A 17,938-nucleotide genomic window follows, 5' to 3' on the forward strand; every position below is an offset into this window, starting at 1 on the left:
GACGAGATGCCGAAGAGCCGATTCGTTGTTTTCTGCTGTTTTTGGTTTCGAAATCCTAGTAAGGAAATATTCTCGGAATTGGACGAAATCAACGCCCGGGGTCCTATTTTTCCACGAAGCTTCCGGAAGTCCGAAGAGGAAACGAAGTGGGGCCACGAGGTGGCCACACAACGAGGCGGCGCGGCCCAAGCCCTGGCCGCGCCGGCCCTGCGTGTGGGCCCCCGTGACGCCCCTTGACCTTCCCTTCCGCCTACTTAAAGTCTTCGTCGCGAAATCCCGATACCGAGAGCCACGATACGGAAAACCTTCCGGAGACGCCGCCGCCGCCAATCCCATCTCGGGGGATTCGGGAGATCGCCTCCGGCACCCTGCCGGAGAGGGGAATCATCTCCCGGAGGTCTCTTCATCACCATGATCGCCTCCGGATCGATGTGTGAGTAGTCCACCCCTGGACTATGGGTCCATAGCAGTAGCTAGATGGTTGTCTTCTCCTCATTGTGCTATCATGTTAGATATTGTGAGCTGCCTATCATGATCAAGATCATCTATTTGTAATCCTTCATGTTGTGTTTGTTGGGATCCAATGAATATTGAATACTATGTCAAGTTGATTATCAATCTATCACATATGTTATTTATGTTCTTGCATGCTCTCTGTTGCTAGTAGAGGCTCTAGCCAAGTTGATACTTGTGACTCCAAGAGGGGGTATTTATGCTCGATAGTGGGTTCATGCCTCCATTAAATGCGGGACGAGTGACGGAAAGTTCTAAGGTTGTGGATGTGCTGTTGCCACTAGGGATAAAACATCGATGCTTTGTCTAAGGATATTTGTGTTGATTACATTACGCACCATACTTAATGCAATTATCTCGTTGTTTGCAACTTAATACCGGAAGGGGTTCGGATGATAACCTCGAGAGTGGACTTTTTAGGCATAGATGCATGCTTGGATAGCGGTCTATGTACTTTGTCGTAATGCCCTGATTAGATCTCATAGTACTCATCATGATATATGTATGTGCATTGTTATGCCTTCTTTATTTGTCAATTGCCCAACTGTAATTTGTTCACCAAACATCTGTTTATCTTATGGGAGAGACACCACTAGTGAACTGTGGACCCCGATCCTATTCTTTACATCTGAAATACAATCTACTGCAATTGTTCTTTACTGCTCTTCGCAAACAATCATCATCTTCCACACAATACGTTTAATCCTTTGTTTACAGCAAGCCGGTGAGATTGACAACCTGACTGTTGCGTTGGGGCAAAGTTCTGTGATAGTGTTGTGCAGGTTCCATGTTGGCGCCGGAATCCCTGGTGTTGCGCCGCACTACACTCCGCCACCATCAACCTTCAACGTGCTTCTTGGCTCCTACTGGTTCGATAAACCTTGGTTTCTTTCTGAGGGAAAACTTGCTACTGTACGCATCACACCTTCCTCTTGGGGTTCCCAACGGACGTGTCGACTGCACGCATCAATGGGTTGCCGCGTTGGAGATGCCCTTAGGACACCTCTAGCGGGCTGATCCAGACGATTCTAGGTTGTCCGTATCGGTCCGCGCGGACCGGCGGACAGCCTGTGGACGCTCCAGCGGGGCGGCGCAAATGGATCGACCTGTCTACCCCATTGCATCCGCGCCTCAAATTTGGGCAACTGATGCATCGGCGCGGACAACGAGCGTGTCCTCCTGTGTCCGCCCGCATGCATCTTGGGCCCGCATGGAAGCTACCCAACGGTCTTCCCACTCTTGTCATAATTGAAGTACTATGGCCACACCGCCTGACGCCTGCGCTCCTACTCTAGCCGCGATGCCCGACGCCTGCGCTCCTACTCTAGTCGCGCCGCCCGATGCCTACGCTCTTATTCTGGCCGCGCCGCCTGACATCCATCAATGTCGGTGTTTCGTTCTACGCGCTGACATCCAATGCTCTTGACCTTTATAAGCAGGCAAACGTCATTTTCTTCCACCAGCTCTCATCTTCCATTGCGCACCACCACCACCAGCACAACATCTCTGCAGCCATGGCCGGTGGCATAGGCTCGAGGGGAGGGCGCCTAGCACGGCCTCCAGGGGCCATCGACTGGGAGAGGCCGCAGCCGAGGCCGATGAGGAGGAGGTAGCAAGAGAGGCCAGAGTCAGCCCCCAGTGACAATGTCGTCGCCATCGTCGCCCGATCCGGTCGCCATCGACCTCTCCGACTTCGAGTTTGGCGTGACCATCCACCAGGGCACGAGCTGGGACAGGTAGAGCCTGCCCCATTGGTTCGCCTCGATCGTCGACGGGCAAGAGCCCCACCATTTCCTCCTACGTGTATCCGGCGGCGCGACATGTCTGTGGCCCGCGGAGGTGGCGTTCGATGGCGAGGGGCAGATGTTCCTCTATAAAGGCTTGAGGCGCTTCACCCGCTCACATGCCATCGATGTCGGGCACTTCGTCGTCTTCAAGTACGACGACTACGACGAGTTTAGCGTCAAAGCCTTCGACGAGACCATGTGCTGCCGCCACTACCACTCCGACTAGGACAACTAGGCGACGCCAAGACGAAGATGATGTAGTTTCTACTATGTTTTTATTAAATTTCAATTTGCTTCAAGCAAATCTGCAATATGTATGCAACAATGGTGAAATGAGAATGCAAGATGGTTTGACCAGCTCCGGACCGAATTGGTCGCCCCGCTGGACGCGGTGTCCGGGTCAGATGGACCGCGCGACACATCCTGCCCGCTGGCTGACCCAAACAGATAAAAAAGAACCGTTTAAGTCCTCGATTTGGGTCGGCCCGGTGGACATGCCCTTAAAAGCGTCAGCCAGAGCCATCAAGCTGGGGCGCGTTTGGTAGCCTGCATGACCCTTGGCTCGCATCGGCCCAACTTTTTTCGACCTGTTTGGTTACCTGGCCGAGGCCGTGTTCTTGCACGAACCGCTTCTCAAAGCACCCTTGGGCCACGCAGTGGAGGAACGCCCGGTTCTGCCGTTTCTAGCGAGCCACCCCCGTTTCCGCAGAAGTGGGGAACGCGGCGTCCTTGCAGAGCCACCTCGGGAGATGGCGGGAGCTCACGCGGGACGGCGAAATCTCGGCGGGATGAATTCGGTTACCGCGCTTGAAGTTTGGCCACCGTATATAGAGGTGGCTCTCTCACCGGCAAATCCCAATCCCCCACTTCCCCCCATTTCGAACTCATCCACCGTTCCCGATCTAGCGACATGGCCGACTCTACCTCACCCGCACGGTCGGCGAGGCTTGCAGCGGCGATGGCGGCTGTGGCTAACTTGCTGGCCAATGCTATCGATTTCATTGTAGACAATGAAGCAGAGTATGCCGTCTACCGTAAGGTGCAACCATCAGAGAGGAGGAGCTGGCTTAGGACCTCGCTCCTCAACCAGTTTCTTGCTTAGTGCTTCTGCTTCATTTGTCATGATCCGCTGTTTTTGTAAGGTGATCTTTTATCCCTCCATTAGCTAAGACTTGCTACAATTTTATCCCCGGTCTGTAATGATGAACTTGTTCGAGGTGGTATATACTAACCCCTCGTGTGATGAACCTGTGATGCATCACGAAGTTGTTGTTTCGCTCGTGATGTATCGCCCACTAAGTAGTTGATGTGTATTACCGGCATTTTTTGTGATGAACTAAATCTGATGTGTCTTGTTATTCAGTACTTGGTAACCTCACCACTCTAAGTGAAGGGGTTACCACAGCACTGAGCTATCTACAACCAAACAGGTTGTGAGCTGCACGAGCAGGGAAGAAAGTACTGTAAACGGGCAACCAAACGATGGAGCTTGGGTTCCTTCTCCGGCACGTAAAAGGCATTATAGGTTACCAAACGACCCAGTCTTTCATGGCCCATGGCCCACTCGCGACGCGCATGTGAACCAATCTCGCAGGCGCAGTGAGCCACGAATTAGATACAGGCTACCAAACGCGCCCTGATGAATTGTGCTATGTAAACTAGCACTTGGTCCGGGGGATTGGGCGAAAATGAGACAGGAAAGGGATCCTCCCCCAGCAAATAGGATAACGCAGGGGGTGCCGTCGTCCGCACAATTCTCCCCCTCCTCCCCTCTCTCCCTGCTACAGTACTCAAGAGCACCTCTCTCCGCTCCGGGCCGAACCAAAGCCCTCCTCGGCGACTCTGTCGTCGGGGGGAGGCGGAGGGGAGGTTCCGGAGCTAGTTCTGTGTATATTAGGTCTAGGTGTAGGGAAGTTTTTTCCTGTATGGCGTCTTGGAGTAGAGGATCAGGTCTGTTCGGCCAGATCTGGTGCGTTCTGCTGTTGCTTTTCGTCGCCGGCGTTCATTATCATGGGCGGTCGTGTGAGGAGAAGCTGTACACAGAGATCTCCGTCAATAAAGCCGTGGTATCGAGCTACCTCGTCGTGGTGCCTTCGCGCGGCTCAGGGCGGTCGATTTAGAGCTCCATTCATGTGCTTCCAGGGAGGAAGGACGGGAAGAAGCTCTGTAATCTGAACTCTTGCAAGATGCGCTGCCGTACCTTTCACTGCGGCACTGATGCGTTGGTGTTCTTCCTCTTGGCAGGCCTTGGTGGCGAGGGAGAGGGAGGGGCCGGCTTCAAGGCTGTTGGTGACATGCCATGGCGTGAGGAGCTTCTGGAATCTGCGCTCCTCGTGGCGGTTCCCAAGCGGCGGCGTATGGCCGTTGCTATCTTGGGTCAGAGGACTGGCCCCGCCACTCTCGGCAGCTGGAGCTGCTCGAGCTTCTTCTTCCTCCTACGGAGGATCTTCCTCTGCCCTCAAGCGACCTCACAAGCTCATGCTCCCCCAAGTGGTTCCGTCCCCGGCGGGAGTAGGAGTGGCCGCGCATGGAGGCAGTTAGTCGTCGGCGTCATGCTTGGACCTGATCGCGTTTTCGTGATCTACTTTTGGTTGTTCTATGTAAAATTTCTGGACCATGTTGTATTTTCCCTTTTCTGTAAGGTCCTATCTGTATTTGTGCACCCACCGCCGATTTAATGCAGATTCCGGGTCCTTCGGGACCTTTTCCCGTCCCAAAAAAAAAAAAGATAACGCAGGGGAGCGTCCGTGTATACGGTGCATATATAATTGGAGGAGGATATGAGCGGACGGAGTGGAGTAGCAAAGCAAAGCTCTCGCGGGAAAGCAAATGCCGGATTCCACTCGGCACTCTCATTAATTGCTTTCTTGCCTACTTCGTGTTTCCTTTTCCTCGGATGCAGGCGGCTCGTCTCTATTATGGAAGTTTTTAATTCAAGGCCCCCTTTGAACTGAAGGAATTTCTGATTCACTCTTACATAGTGTACGGTTTATGTAGTGTTTCATGGGGAAAACTCTGAAGTTTCACAAAAGACTAACATTTTTATGAAGAAAAAGAAAAGAGAGTTGGCCGATTACGTAACGATAAACCAGCCGAAAGCAGGCCGAGATCAATTATTGTGTTCTAAAGAAATCCTCGCGATAACAAATCTGAGAATGGTGGTTCGAGCTTTTGCAGCGATGAGGATCTTGCTTGGTGATTCGAGATTCGTAGCAGAGGTATGCTACTGGGGGCGACACCAGAAAAAAATTTGAAAGTTTTACCAGCCGAGCCAGCCGTCGTGGCCAGCGTCGGTGGGATGGTAACACAGTAGCTCATGCGCCGCGAGGAGCACCGCCGGCGGGCTTGGCTGAATCCCTGAGCGCTCGCGTTAGAGGTGGCGGTAGCGGTGTAGGAGAGGGAGCCTTCTTGCTCCCGCGGGGGGGGGTAGGTAGAAGCGGCGTCATCGTTGTAGTTGTCGGAGAGAGGTACGCGGTTCCCGGTAGGCATGGATTGGACCCTGGAGGTGTTGCGGCGCCGCGCATGTAGGCTTCCAGCGTTGGCCATGGCGATGACAAACTTGAAAACGCAGCTTAGCCCCCCCAATTGGCGCACCAGCTGTTGGGGGTTTCGTGTCTCGAGAGGAATACGGATACCTCGGCAGACCCTTGATGTTATTGAACATAGAGGGCTAAGGGCAACACTTCTAGATCTCACAGAACCACATCGGCGCTAACAGAGCGGCGAGGCGACAACGAGCAAGCACAGCAGAAAGGGACACCAGTCTTACCCAGGTTTGTGGCCCTCGTGAGGAGGTAACACCCATATTCCTTCCTTCTATTGTATTGCATTGCGATGTGTCGCGAAGTACAAAGAGAGATTAAAGGCTGGAGTTTGAAGAAAACCCCCTTCCTACGGAACAGCCCCTCTACAATAAAGCTTGGGAGAGGGGTTAGCACAAACACGTGGAAGGAGGGTGCTAGTTGTCCTCTACTGTACAAATGGACTTAGTCCATGCCCTGGGAAAGGGGCGCCGGTATAATAGAGTGGTTGTGGGCCGCTGACGCCCCTGCAGCGATGCACCTATCACGATGCTCTTTACGGAAAGGAGCAACGGCCACCTCGCTTTATGCAGGGGAGGATGGTGCCAGGGCTTCTATTATCTTCCGGTGCGGAGAGCGTGATTACCTCTCCAGCTACGTCGTGCCTCACGGCTTCCGTCACCATCTTCGTCTTCTTCCCCGCAGTGTCCACGCGGTGTGTGTCGCATCGTGGCCCAGCGTGGAGCCTCTTGAAGGCTCGGCGCGGACTCCTCGCGAAGGGGTCCTCGCGAGGGGATTGTCTTCTTTGGAACCGCCAAGTGTTGACTTTCTCGCGAGGGTCTTCTCCTCATGAAGCTGAAAGGCGTCGTGGAGAGTAGGTTTCCTCGTGGTTATAAATGGGCCATTGTATGGACCGAGCAGCCAGCAGGTGAACCGTGGTACCTAGTATCACTACACTAACATAATCTGCTTGTTGGTTATAATAAACTGGGGAGGGATGAGAGGGAGCAATGGTGTGTTCGGTTCCAGAACCAAGTGGAATGAAACGGAACCGTTACGCACCTAGAGTCAATTTTTGTGTTCGGTTGTGGAATGGAACGGAACCGAGTGGTTTCTCGAAAGGGAATATTCTCCCCATATGCGGAATGCATCCATTCCACCAAATCGATGGATTGTGGTGGAACGGCTGTTAATTAGCCGCTATTAATTATGAAGCAGTCCACTAATCAAAAATAATTAGCCGTTGTTAATTACGATTTTGAGATTAAACGGGCCATTTACCGTTATTAATTACGATTTTGAGACAAAAGATTAAACTTTAACCTCATTCCGTCTACTCTCCCAATTCCTCCAACCGAACAAAAAATAATATTAATTATGATTTTGAGATAAAAAATGCCATTAGGTCCTGTTAAGTACGATTTTGAGATTTAAAAGGCTATTTGCCATTGTTAATTATGATTTTGAGACAAAAGCTTACTTTAACCACATTCGGTTCTGCTCTCCAATTCCTCTAACCGAATAAAAAACGGTACCATTCCGTTCCTTCTGTTTGTCTAAACCGAACACGAGGATAGAATCATTCCATTTCATCTCACGCCGTTCCAGAACCGAACACATCCCAAGAGTACCAATCAGTGCATGTGGCCTTCGTTTTGTCCCTTAAAAAAACAGCGCATGGATGCATCATGCGTGATAATGTGAGATTGAATAGGGAGTGGCATTTGCATATTGAAATCCCTTCAAACAAAGTACAACCCGGAGAAAAACTCCCGAGTAGGAACACTGTTTCTTCAGCGCCGATCTGCTGCCTGTTACTGCTCGCCTAGTCGAGTGATCCACGGTGGGCTTTTGAGTGCATGATGTAGGAGACAGGTCAACCGGCCGGCCCGTACCTCCCGCCTCATATTGAAAAGGTAAACACTCTAAATCAGAGTCCGATGGGATGAAAAATATCGGACCGCTCCCACGTCGTCCATTTTATTTCCATCGAACGGCCCTACACTAGCTTTTCTTCAAAAGAAGAAAAAAACGTTAACCAAGCGCGACTTCCTATCCAAACCCCAAAATTTCCGGCTGGTTATGCCTCCACCAAATCCATCTGCTGCTCGGCGCATCTCCTCTCCGCCGTGATTCATGGATTACCACCGCGCCTCAGCTCTCCGTGCCGCGCCCCACCCTCCCACCTGCGACTCAGCTCTTCCCGACGTGTCCCACCCTTCCACCCAAGCACAGATCCATGCCTGCACCTGGATCGACTCGGCCGCCGACGGGCATGTCGTTTCGTCGCTGGGAATCATCGTCGGGGCATCCTTGACTGCTGCCGGCTGATGCAGTAGGGTTCTCCAACGCTGCAATGCGTCGCGCCGCCAATTCCACCTCGCTGCAGCCATTGACGAAGGCGGCGACGGTAGGTCCTACTCCACCTATCCCGTTTGTGGCAGGATCACCGCATGGTTCCACCTGTGACTAGAACAAATCTTGAAAGAATCAATTGCCAAATTTGTGGTCTAAGATTAGTCCGGCCATAGCACAAATCTTGAAAGAATCTTATTCATCCAATTTTCAAGTACCCGGATATACTTCTTCATTGTCTCTCGTGTACCTTGACGAACGAATTTGCTAGTACTGAAATTTGATCTGTTTAGATTGCGTGCATTTCCCTAATTTTATTTATGTAAAGCTCACATAATCTCCAATTAGTAAAATGTGTTCTGATGTAATTTTCTATGCTAACAATACAAAGTGGAGATAGATCTGATGTTTCCCCTATATGCTGCACATAAAAAGGCATATGCAATTTCTATGCTTCCGATATACTACCTCCGATTCAAGGAATAAGGCGTCCTCGTTTTACGTGCTTTTCGTTTGACTAAGAATTACTTCAAATATATAAAGATTGTTTGTATGAAATCAACATCATTAGAAAGTGTTTTTCAATACGAATCCAACGATACTAATTACATATAATATAACCAAGATTTTATTGTTCAATTTTTATGGTCAAAGTTCATCCTGGAATACGCGTGCGCCTTATTCCTTGGGACGGAGGTAGTATATGATTTATGCTTGTGAGGCACAAATTTCTTGCTTCGGAAAAACTGTGCTTCGCACTAAATTATATATATTTTCCGTCCAGATAGTTTGCTGCATATAAGCATGCTTCTCCCTTTTGTCATTTTCAGCATCATTGTAATTTAAATATTGTCCTATTGTGCTACTAGTTATGTTTCATGCTTCAAAGCTTCTATGTGGTACACTAGTATTAGTTATGTCGAAGCACGTACATGTTTCTTCCTGAAAGTTTGCATAAATAGAACCATGCTTCTACCCTTTCTAAATTTGTTGTTTAAGTTCGCACTAACTTTGTATTTTAAACAATTGCCTGATGCTTCCTACATTTCTCATATATTCTGCTCATGATTCTAGTCAACACATTCCAGATTAACTTGTTTTTTTCCAATGGATGCTATCGTCCGGCTACAACGTTGAGGTTGGAATTAGGATGGTCACCATCTCTTGTTTGAAGCACCACTGGTGGGCAGGGGACTTCTTCATGTTATCGGAAGCAGACCCGTGTGCTAATCCTAGTACCTCGATGCCCTAAATCAGCATGTGTAGGGTTACAAGCGGTGGCATGATGCCGTTGTTGCAGGTCATCGACAAGCCTCTGATGTTCCAAGTCGTCGTGCATGTGCTGTCGCCATTAGAGGTGGCCGGTTGGCATTGTGGCAGATGACACAAACTCTGTGACCGATTCTTATTGTACATAGAAGCAAATTTTCATATTAGTAGAAGCAAGTTATGGCCTCCGCATGAAGCAAGTTATGGCCTCCGCAGGAAACAATATGTGTTTCATTCAAAGCATATACTATTAACTTTGGAAGCAAGTTTTACATGCTCTTTTTGAACCAATGTTGATAGAAACAAATGTTTGTTACATAAATTACACCGGAAGCAAATATTATTTCATTTCCAAGCAAATAATATTAACTATTAGAAACAATATTGATACAAACAAATACATATTTTTTGCATTTTTTCTACCATTGAAATAAAAGACTAGAAGGTAAGGATCTCAAATTATTTTGGAAGCAATCGAGATGGCCAAGAGAAGCAAAATATTCTCGATAGGAAGCAAAGTTGTGCTGCACTTGAAGTAAAATATAGAACGGTTAGAAACAATACTGTAGATGGATCTTGTGTGCAAGAAAATAACAACGATATTTTCCACACAAAAATGGGAGCTTCCAATGTTTAAATACAATGCTCCCATGAAAAAAAAAGGGTACTAAAAAGATTGTATTGTATTAGTCAGAAACAGCTTATAATTTCCTGAAATTATTTCCTGAAATTAAAAGATTGCTTTGGATAGACGGCGTGCATGGCAGTTTCAACGGAAGCGTGCAATTAGCAGGAGGCAGTTTTAACGGAAGCATGCAATCAGTTTCCTTGAACCACGGAAAGAGCAAGTGGGGCTGGTTGAAAATCGTTCGGCTGGGCTGGTTCTAATCCTACGGCCAAACAGAGGTCCGATGGGATGCAAATATCGGCTTCCGATTCCTAGCGCTGCCTTGAAAATGCAAACTGTAGCGCGCGCACGGATGCATATCATATTCCATCCATTCCGTACTGTACTACTACCTACCCTGTATACACGTAGTAGTCCATCAATTTGGCATCGATCAGACGATGTGTGCTGTCAACCCGGCCTCTGTTCTAGTTGACCGTAAGCTTAAGAGCATTGGGTTTGATCCAAACGAACTGAAAGTGTATGTTTATGTCAAACCTAACAGAAAATGGGTAAAACCTCATACTAGCGGTCAGGTTGTTCGCACAGATTTTTTTTTTCGAAATGGGGGAAATATCGTCCAGCTTCTGCATCCAAAGGATGCACACGACTTTTTTATTAGATTATTCACAAAACCTTACAAGAACAATACAAAAGATCAACCTCGAAGCTACCACACTAAACCTACAGTGGGATGAAGAGGTGACAATACACCAACTCACATCATCCAAAAACTAAATGCCTTCCCAAACCGTCCAATAGCAGGTGAGAAGCACATCCAGTCAAGCAGACTCTCCGCGCACGCCAACGCACCCACCACAGAAGTTGCTACCTCCGTCTTCCTCGACTCCATCTTCAAGAGGATCATCGCATTAACCTTCCAAAACCTGCTGTCGATGCCACCATAACGCCAGACGACTCCACCATCTTACACGCATACCTCATACTAGCGATCAGGTTGTTCGCGAAGATGCATTTACCAGATTTAGAAAGACAATGCATCGGCGTGGATGCACGGTGGACTGTTTTCTTCACACAGAATAACTTTTAATTAATTTTTTTGCGTAAAAATAACTATCTTGACACAGATGCATGGTTCAAGGATTAAATATACTAAACCGCCACGGCTATCTGATCACCGTGGTGCGGCCTATCACGCAGATGCTACTCGCAGTCGCCGCTGGCGTGCCATGGCCGGCAGGTAAATGCATGCTCGTCGCCGACTGGCTGACTCGCCGGCTGGCATCACGCGTGACAACGGCGAAGCTGCATTTGCTGCGTGCAGTGCAGAGTATTGTTACGAAGGGGCCAAAAGCAACTGGAGGAAGACGATGACCGCTGTCCTGGTAGCGGATTTGACGTACCTACTCGTACGTACATGACGCGCTTGTCCCATCGGTCGCCTGTATTTCATTCATTCGGAATGGGCTGCTGCTGCATCGGCGGTGTCGGCACGCTCGAATTTCTATCCAACGCTAGGGCATCTTCAGCGGCGCGACGCATTTCGGACGTCCTGTTTGCGTCGGCCAAATGGTCGAAATCGTCCGGGTGTCCGTTTGCGTCGGGGGTAGCTCCAGCGGCACGACGCATAATTTTTATTTATCATGAAGTCATAATTTACATTAATAAAAAAACATAAAAAAGCCAGAAAGGCGTGCTAAAAGTATGTGCTGCCTACTGGTCGTCGTCGCTGACGAGGTCAATCAACTCCGGCGTCGGTCATGGAAGCTCGTACGCCGGCGGTAGAGGAGGTACTGCCGCATGGGCAGGAGGCTGTGGCTAGGGATCCCACGCCGGAGCAGCAGGTGGAGCGCGGTCGTTGGAACGCGTCGGCGTGGCCGGAGGAGTCGTTGGCCTCCCCTGCGCGAGCGCTGACTCGCGGAGCTGGATTGCGAGCCCGTCCCACAAAGCGAGCTCGTTGAGCTCGTCCTGCTCGCTGTTGGCCAGTGCCATGGCAATGGCCTCCTCCTCGAAAATGTCCGGCGGCTGGGTCTCCGGATCCCACGCCGGCCCGCCGTCGTCGTGGTCATACTGTGACATGGTCACGTCCTCGTCCTCGTCCTCGTCCTCGTCGCCGGCCTCGTCCGCGTCCTCCTGGTCGTTCTCTTCTTCTTCTGCGGCGATCCGCGCTCGAAGTAGTCTACGTCGGCGAGGTAGCCAGCGTGGTGGCGCGCGTCGAACTCCCACGACCCGGATGAAATCCAGTTGTAGGAGTTCAGCGCGTACGCCGGATCCTCCCGCAGATCCGGCGGCAAGATCGCTCGGCGGCGGCGCACCTCGTCCCGCCGCTTTCGCCCCTCGCGCGGCACGGGGGGAACCGGCACGCGCCTCGAGTTGAGGTACCAGCCCCCTCCCGGCAAGTTCGCGTCCGGCCATGGTACCGGCCGGTTTTTTCTCCCATAGCTGCCGCGCGAAGTCGACGCGGACGTACCGGCCGACCCGTGCCTTCTTGCCGGACCGCGAGCCGCTAGACTCGTGGTCGTTCTTGGTCTTGCGGAATGGCCAGCATTTCTTCCCCATGGCGTCGGTGGGGTGGATACCGTGGGATGTGGCAATGGTTTGGTCGGGGCCACCGGCAGTGTCCCTTTAAGAGGTTCGGACGCCATCTCGCCTTCAATGGCCTGCCACTGCAACGCCGCCTCGCTGCGCCAGCTCGCGGAAGCCGAGGCGCGCTATTAACGCGGCCCTGCAAAGGCTGCAGCGCGCCGCTCGCAAGTAATGCCGCGAAAGACGATGCAGTTGTGTCCCTGCCAGGCGGGCCCATGCGACAACCGAGCGGACACTTTCCGCGTCCGCTCAGCGTCCACAGAGACGCAAACCTGGCGCATATTTGGGCCAGGTTTGCGTCTCCGCGGATGGCCCGGTCACTATGCGTCGCCCCGCTGGAGGTAGTGCCAGACGCATTTCCGGTCACGCCGGACACAAACGGTCGCTCAGCGTCCGTTTGCGTCGCGCCGTTGGAGATGCCCTTAGACCATCTCCAATCGCGTCTCCAAAATCGTCTCCCAAAGGACGTCGAATCGAGTGTTTAGAGGATGAGTTTTGTTCGTGCCGCGTTTCGGGGACATCGCTCCCCAGCTGCGTCCCCCAAAGACCGTCCCCAATCAGAAATTCAAATAATTTGCGTTCAAAAGAGATGGTTCCCGTCGAAGTCATCGCGATCAGAGTAGCGGCGATCAAAGTACTGGGTGCGATCATATTACAGGCCGGCGCAAGAATTATAAGAAGGGGAAGGGGTTGGGCGACGCCGACGCCGATGGCGCATCCTGAGTCAACGTAGGCCCGTCGATCATGATGAACTCGTCGTGATCTGCAAGGTGTGCATGCTCCGTTGCCGATGTCGAGGAAGAGGCCAACGCATGTGTAGTAGCAGATGTTGTCGCAGACCCGTCTGCCGGCTCTTGCTCTGGGGTTGGGGTTGCTGCTGCTGCCGCTGCCTGGGCCGCCGCCTTGGCCACCGCTATTTTGGCTTCGATGTCGTCGAGGATCTGGCCTTTGAAGAAGTTGTGCGCCGCCCACTTCCGGGGAGACATTCCTTCTGTCGACGCTCTCAGCAGGGACATATGATCCCTACGTTTCTTGAGCTACATCTTCTCCTCTTGCCTCTTGAGCAGCGCCGCCCACCTTTCGTCGGCCATTTTGTCGCGGGAGAGTAAGGTCGAGGAGACCTCGACGAGGCATTTCGTGATCGACGTCTGCGTCTTCTCGGACGACGCAGCGACGGCCAAGGCGGCCTTTGCAGCCTTGTTGCCGATAGGGCGCCCTGCCGATGTTGCCAACGGTGCATCCAGATCAATGGCGTCTTTCCCCTTCGACAACGACTGGCGCGTCAACCGCTATTTCTCGTTCATTTTGAGCTTGCTATAGCAATGCATCAGCGTCAAAGACTTATGCCCTTCCGAGTTCTTCCGGTACAACTCCATGGCCTTGTCAAACTAACCAAAGGAAGAACAATCATTTCATCGAACAAAATGTAGGCGCTACAGATTATCTAAGAAAAGAGTCATACCATTTGGCTGAAGTCGACGCTGATGTCGCCTCTGGTCTCGATCTCGTGATGGAACCCATGAAACAAGTTCACCGACGTCTGGATGATGGCCCATCGCGTCGACATTGCCTTTTGGCTCCTCTTCATTATCACTTTGTTGTAGTCGTTATTGATTAGCTTGCGCTCATTGAACTCGGCCTTGATCCTCGCCCAATAATTCCCGTACTTTTGGTTGGCACCGATGATGGAGTCATGGATCACTGTCGACCACGACTCGCACACACATTGATCCTCCAGAGGCATCCACTTGGGGCCTCGTGTGCCTGACGCCTTCTTCTTCTTCTTCTTCTTCTTCCTCACGCCGTCTGCGTCAACCTCCACGAGATCATCGGCATCCTCACCGGCACCCACGTCGTCCTCTTTGTCGCCGCCCCCTTCGTCCTCGTCATCGTCGTCGTCCTCCATCTCCTCCCCCTCCTCCTCCTCGGCACCGGCAACTTCGAATTCAAGTGGGCCCCTGCGGCCAGTGAATGGGGCGCCATCCGCACCGGGTCCTGGCTCGTGCTGGGGCCCTGGCTCGTACGCCGGGGAGTAGAAGAGGGAGTTGGGGTTGAAGCTGCCATGCGGCAGCGTATCCTGGTAGTGCGGCAACAAGTTTGGTGTCACGCACCCGGGTGTGGCGGAGGGGCCATCGTTGTAGAACCCGGATGTCGACGGAGAGACAACTCCCAGAACGTACACCGGCGCCGACGTACTCCACGGGCTCGCGTTGGTGGCAGAGATACAACCGGCCAACTGATGTCTACGGGAGCTTCTATTCTTGTAGACAGTGTTGGGCCTCCAAGAGCAGAGGTTTGTAGAACAGCAGCAAGTTTCCCTTAAGTGGATCACCCAAGGTTTATCGATCTCAGGGAGGAAGAGGTCAAAGATATCCCTCTCATGCAACCCTGCAACCACAAAGCAAGAAGTCTCTTGTGTCCCCAACACACCTAATAGGTGCACTAGTTCGGCGAAGAGATAGTGAAATACAGGTGGTATGAATAAGTAGTAGCAACGGCACCAGAAAAGTGCTTTGCCCAGGACAAGTAAACAAGCAAGTAGTAACGCAGCGAGTAGTAACGCAGCAGTAGTAACGCAAGAAAACAAGAAACAAGCAGCGATAGCGATATTTAGGAACAAGGCCTAGGGATTAGACCTTCACTAGTGGACACTCTCAACATTGATCACATAACGGAATAGATAAATGCATACTCTACACTCTTGTTGGATGATGAACACATTGCGTAGGATTACACGAACCCTCAATGCCGGAGTTAACAAGCTCCACAATTCAATGTTCATATTTAAATAACCTTAGAGTGCAAGAAAGATCAATTCGACTAAACCAAGTACTAACATAGTATGCACACTGTCACCTTCACACTATGTAGGAGGAATAGATCACATCAATACCATCATAGCAATAGTTAACTTCGCAATCTACAAGAGATCATGATCATAGCATACGCCAAGTACTAACACGGATGCACACACTGTCACCATTACACCGTGCAGGAGGAATAAAACTACTTTAATAACATTGCTAGAGTAGCACATAGATAAATTGGGATACAAAATACATTGCAATCATAAAGAGATATAAATAAGCACATCACTATGCCATTCATAACAGTGAATAAGTATTCTGTGAAATATAGCCTAAGAGACCCACACGGTGCACACACTTTCACCTTTACACACGTGGGACAAGGAGTCTCCGGAGATCACATGAGTAAAATTCACTTGGCTAGCATAACGACATCTAGATTACAAGTATCATCATATGAATCTCAATCATGTAGGCAGCTCATGAGATTATTGTATTGAAGTACATAGGAGAGAGATGAACCACATAGCTACCGGTACAGCCCCGAGCCTCGATGGAGAACTACTCCCTCCTCATGGGAGCAGCAGCGGTGATGAAGATGGCAGTGGAGATGGCAGCGGTGTCGATGGAGAAGCCTTCCGGGGGCACTTCCCCGCTCCGGCAGGGTGCCGGAACGGAGACTCCTGTCCCCCGCATCTTGGCTTCGCGATGGCGGCGGCTCCGGAAGGTTTTCCGTATCGTGGTTCTTCGTATCGTGGTTTTCTCGACGGAGGCATTAAATAGGCGGAAGGGCAGCCTCGGAGGGGCTCGGGGGCCCACACCATAGGGCGGCGCGGCCCCTCTCGGCCGCGCCGGGTGTGGTGTGGGGCCCCCGTGGCTTCCCTCCGGCGGCTCTCGGGTGTTCGGAAGTCTCCGGGAAAAATAGGACCCCGGGTCTTGATTTCGTCCAATTCCGAGAATATTTCGTTACTAGGATTTCGGAACCAAAAACAGCAGAAAACAGGAACCGGCTCTTCGGCATCTTGTTAATAGGTTAGTTCCAGAAAATGCACGAATATGACATAAAGTGTGCATAAAACATGTAGGTATCATCAATAATATGGCATGGAACATAAGAAATTATCGATACGTCGGAGACGTATCACCAACGCGTGCTAGTACGCGCGCGCCGCCAACGCCTTCATCTCCTGCTGCGCCGCCCTCCGTCCTTTCCGCTCCGCCGTCGACATCTTCCGGCGCAGACAGTCTTGATGCCACTGATCATCGGTCCAGCCTTCCGGCTTCTTCTTCAAAGCCGGCGCCTTCCGCGGATACGCGAAGGGCGCCTTCTCCCCTTTCGTCTCATTGCCCGGCGGCTTCTTGGGCTCTTTCTTGGCCATTTTTTGGGAGTTGTTGGCGGCGCCATGGATGGGAGAGGGTAGCGGCGGCCGGGAGGAATAGAGTAGCGACGGCGGGAGGGAGAAATGAATCGGCGGGATAGGTCAAATGTGTTGGGACGGCACAGATGCGTGGCGGGAGAGGCGTGATGTGGCAGGAGAGGCACGATTTGGCGGGAGAGGGGGACGAATTTTTCCTGTCCCGCTGACGCGTCAGTCCCGCCACGCCTCGCCTCGCTTTTTGTGGTGTCCGATGTGCCCGGAGCGTCCCCTGTGGGGCGGGGACGGGCTTGGGCGCCAGACACCATATCGGGCCGCGCCAGAGAAACAACGGGTTTAGGGGACGCGGCTGGGAACTTTTTTTGTCCGGTGCGCCCCAAATACCTTTGGGGGCGGTTTGGGGGACGTGACTGGAGATGCTCTCTGACCACCACTGTAATCTCCGTGCCCAGACCGAGTTCTCTGAAATTTGCTTGTCTCTCTCGCACGGCCGGAGCGGCCCAGTACAAGAGGGCTACTACGCCCTACAGGGACGAAGTCAAGATGGCACCAAGGGCATCTCCAATGGGGCGACATATTTCAGACGCTTAAATTGTCCGGGAGCGTCCCTTTGCGTCGCCTAACGCGCGCGTGTAAGGGTATATTGCCTTTGTGTGTGGTTTTGGTAATTAGTGAAAACCCCTATGGACTAATGTTTTCATTGAGTTATATGAAGGAATATTCCATAGGTACTACTTGTATTTCATGTGTTGGATTCAAGTATGGATGCCATGATGATAAAAGTTATACCTTGAGTATCGACATCAAGATCATCGATTTGAAGTCATATATGTGATATGATCAAGAAGAAGAAATGAAGATGGAGTTCTTATGTGGAACTCAACATTAGCCATGCTCTAGATTTTTTGTTAAGCAATGAATGATCAAGATCTTGAGTGCTTAATTCCGAGTGAAGAATTCAAGATATGGCTCTAAGTCGATGTCATGATAGTCTCATAAGTTGAGCTATGGTTGACTAAGATTTAGGGCATGCAAGCAAATGAAGAATTCTTTATACACCTCAAGATAGTATGATAGAGCATGATAATATACAAGG

Source organism: Lolium rigidum, chromosome 6 (genome assembly GCF_022539505.1).
Source record: "Lolium rigidum isolate FL_2022 chromosome 6, APGP_CSIRO_Lrig_0.1, whole genome shotgun sequence".
In the NCBI taxonomy this organism is placed as follows: domain Eukaryota; kingdom Viridiplantae; phylum Streptophyta; class Magnoliopsida; order Poales; family Poaceae; genus Lolium; species Lolium rigidum.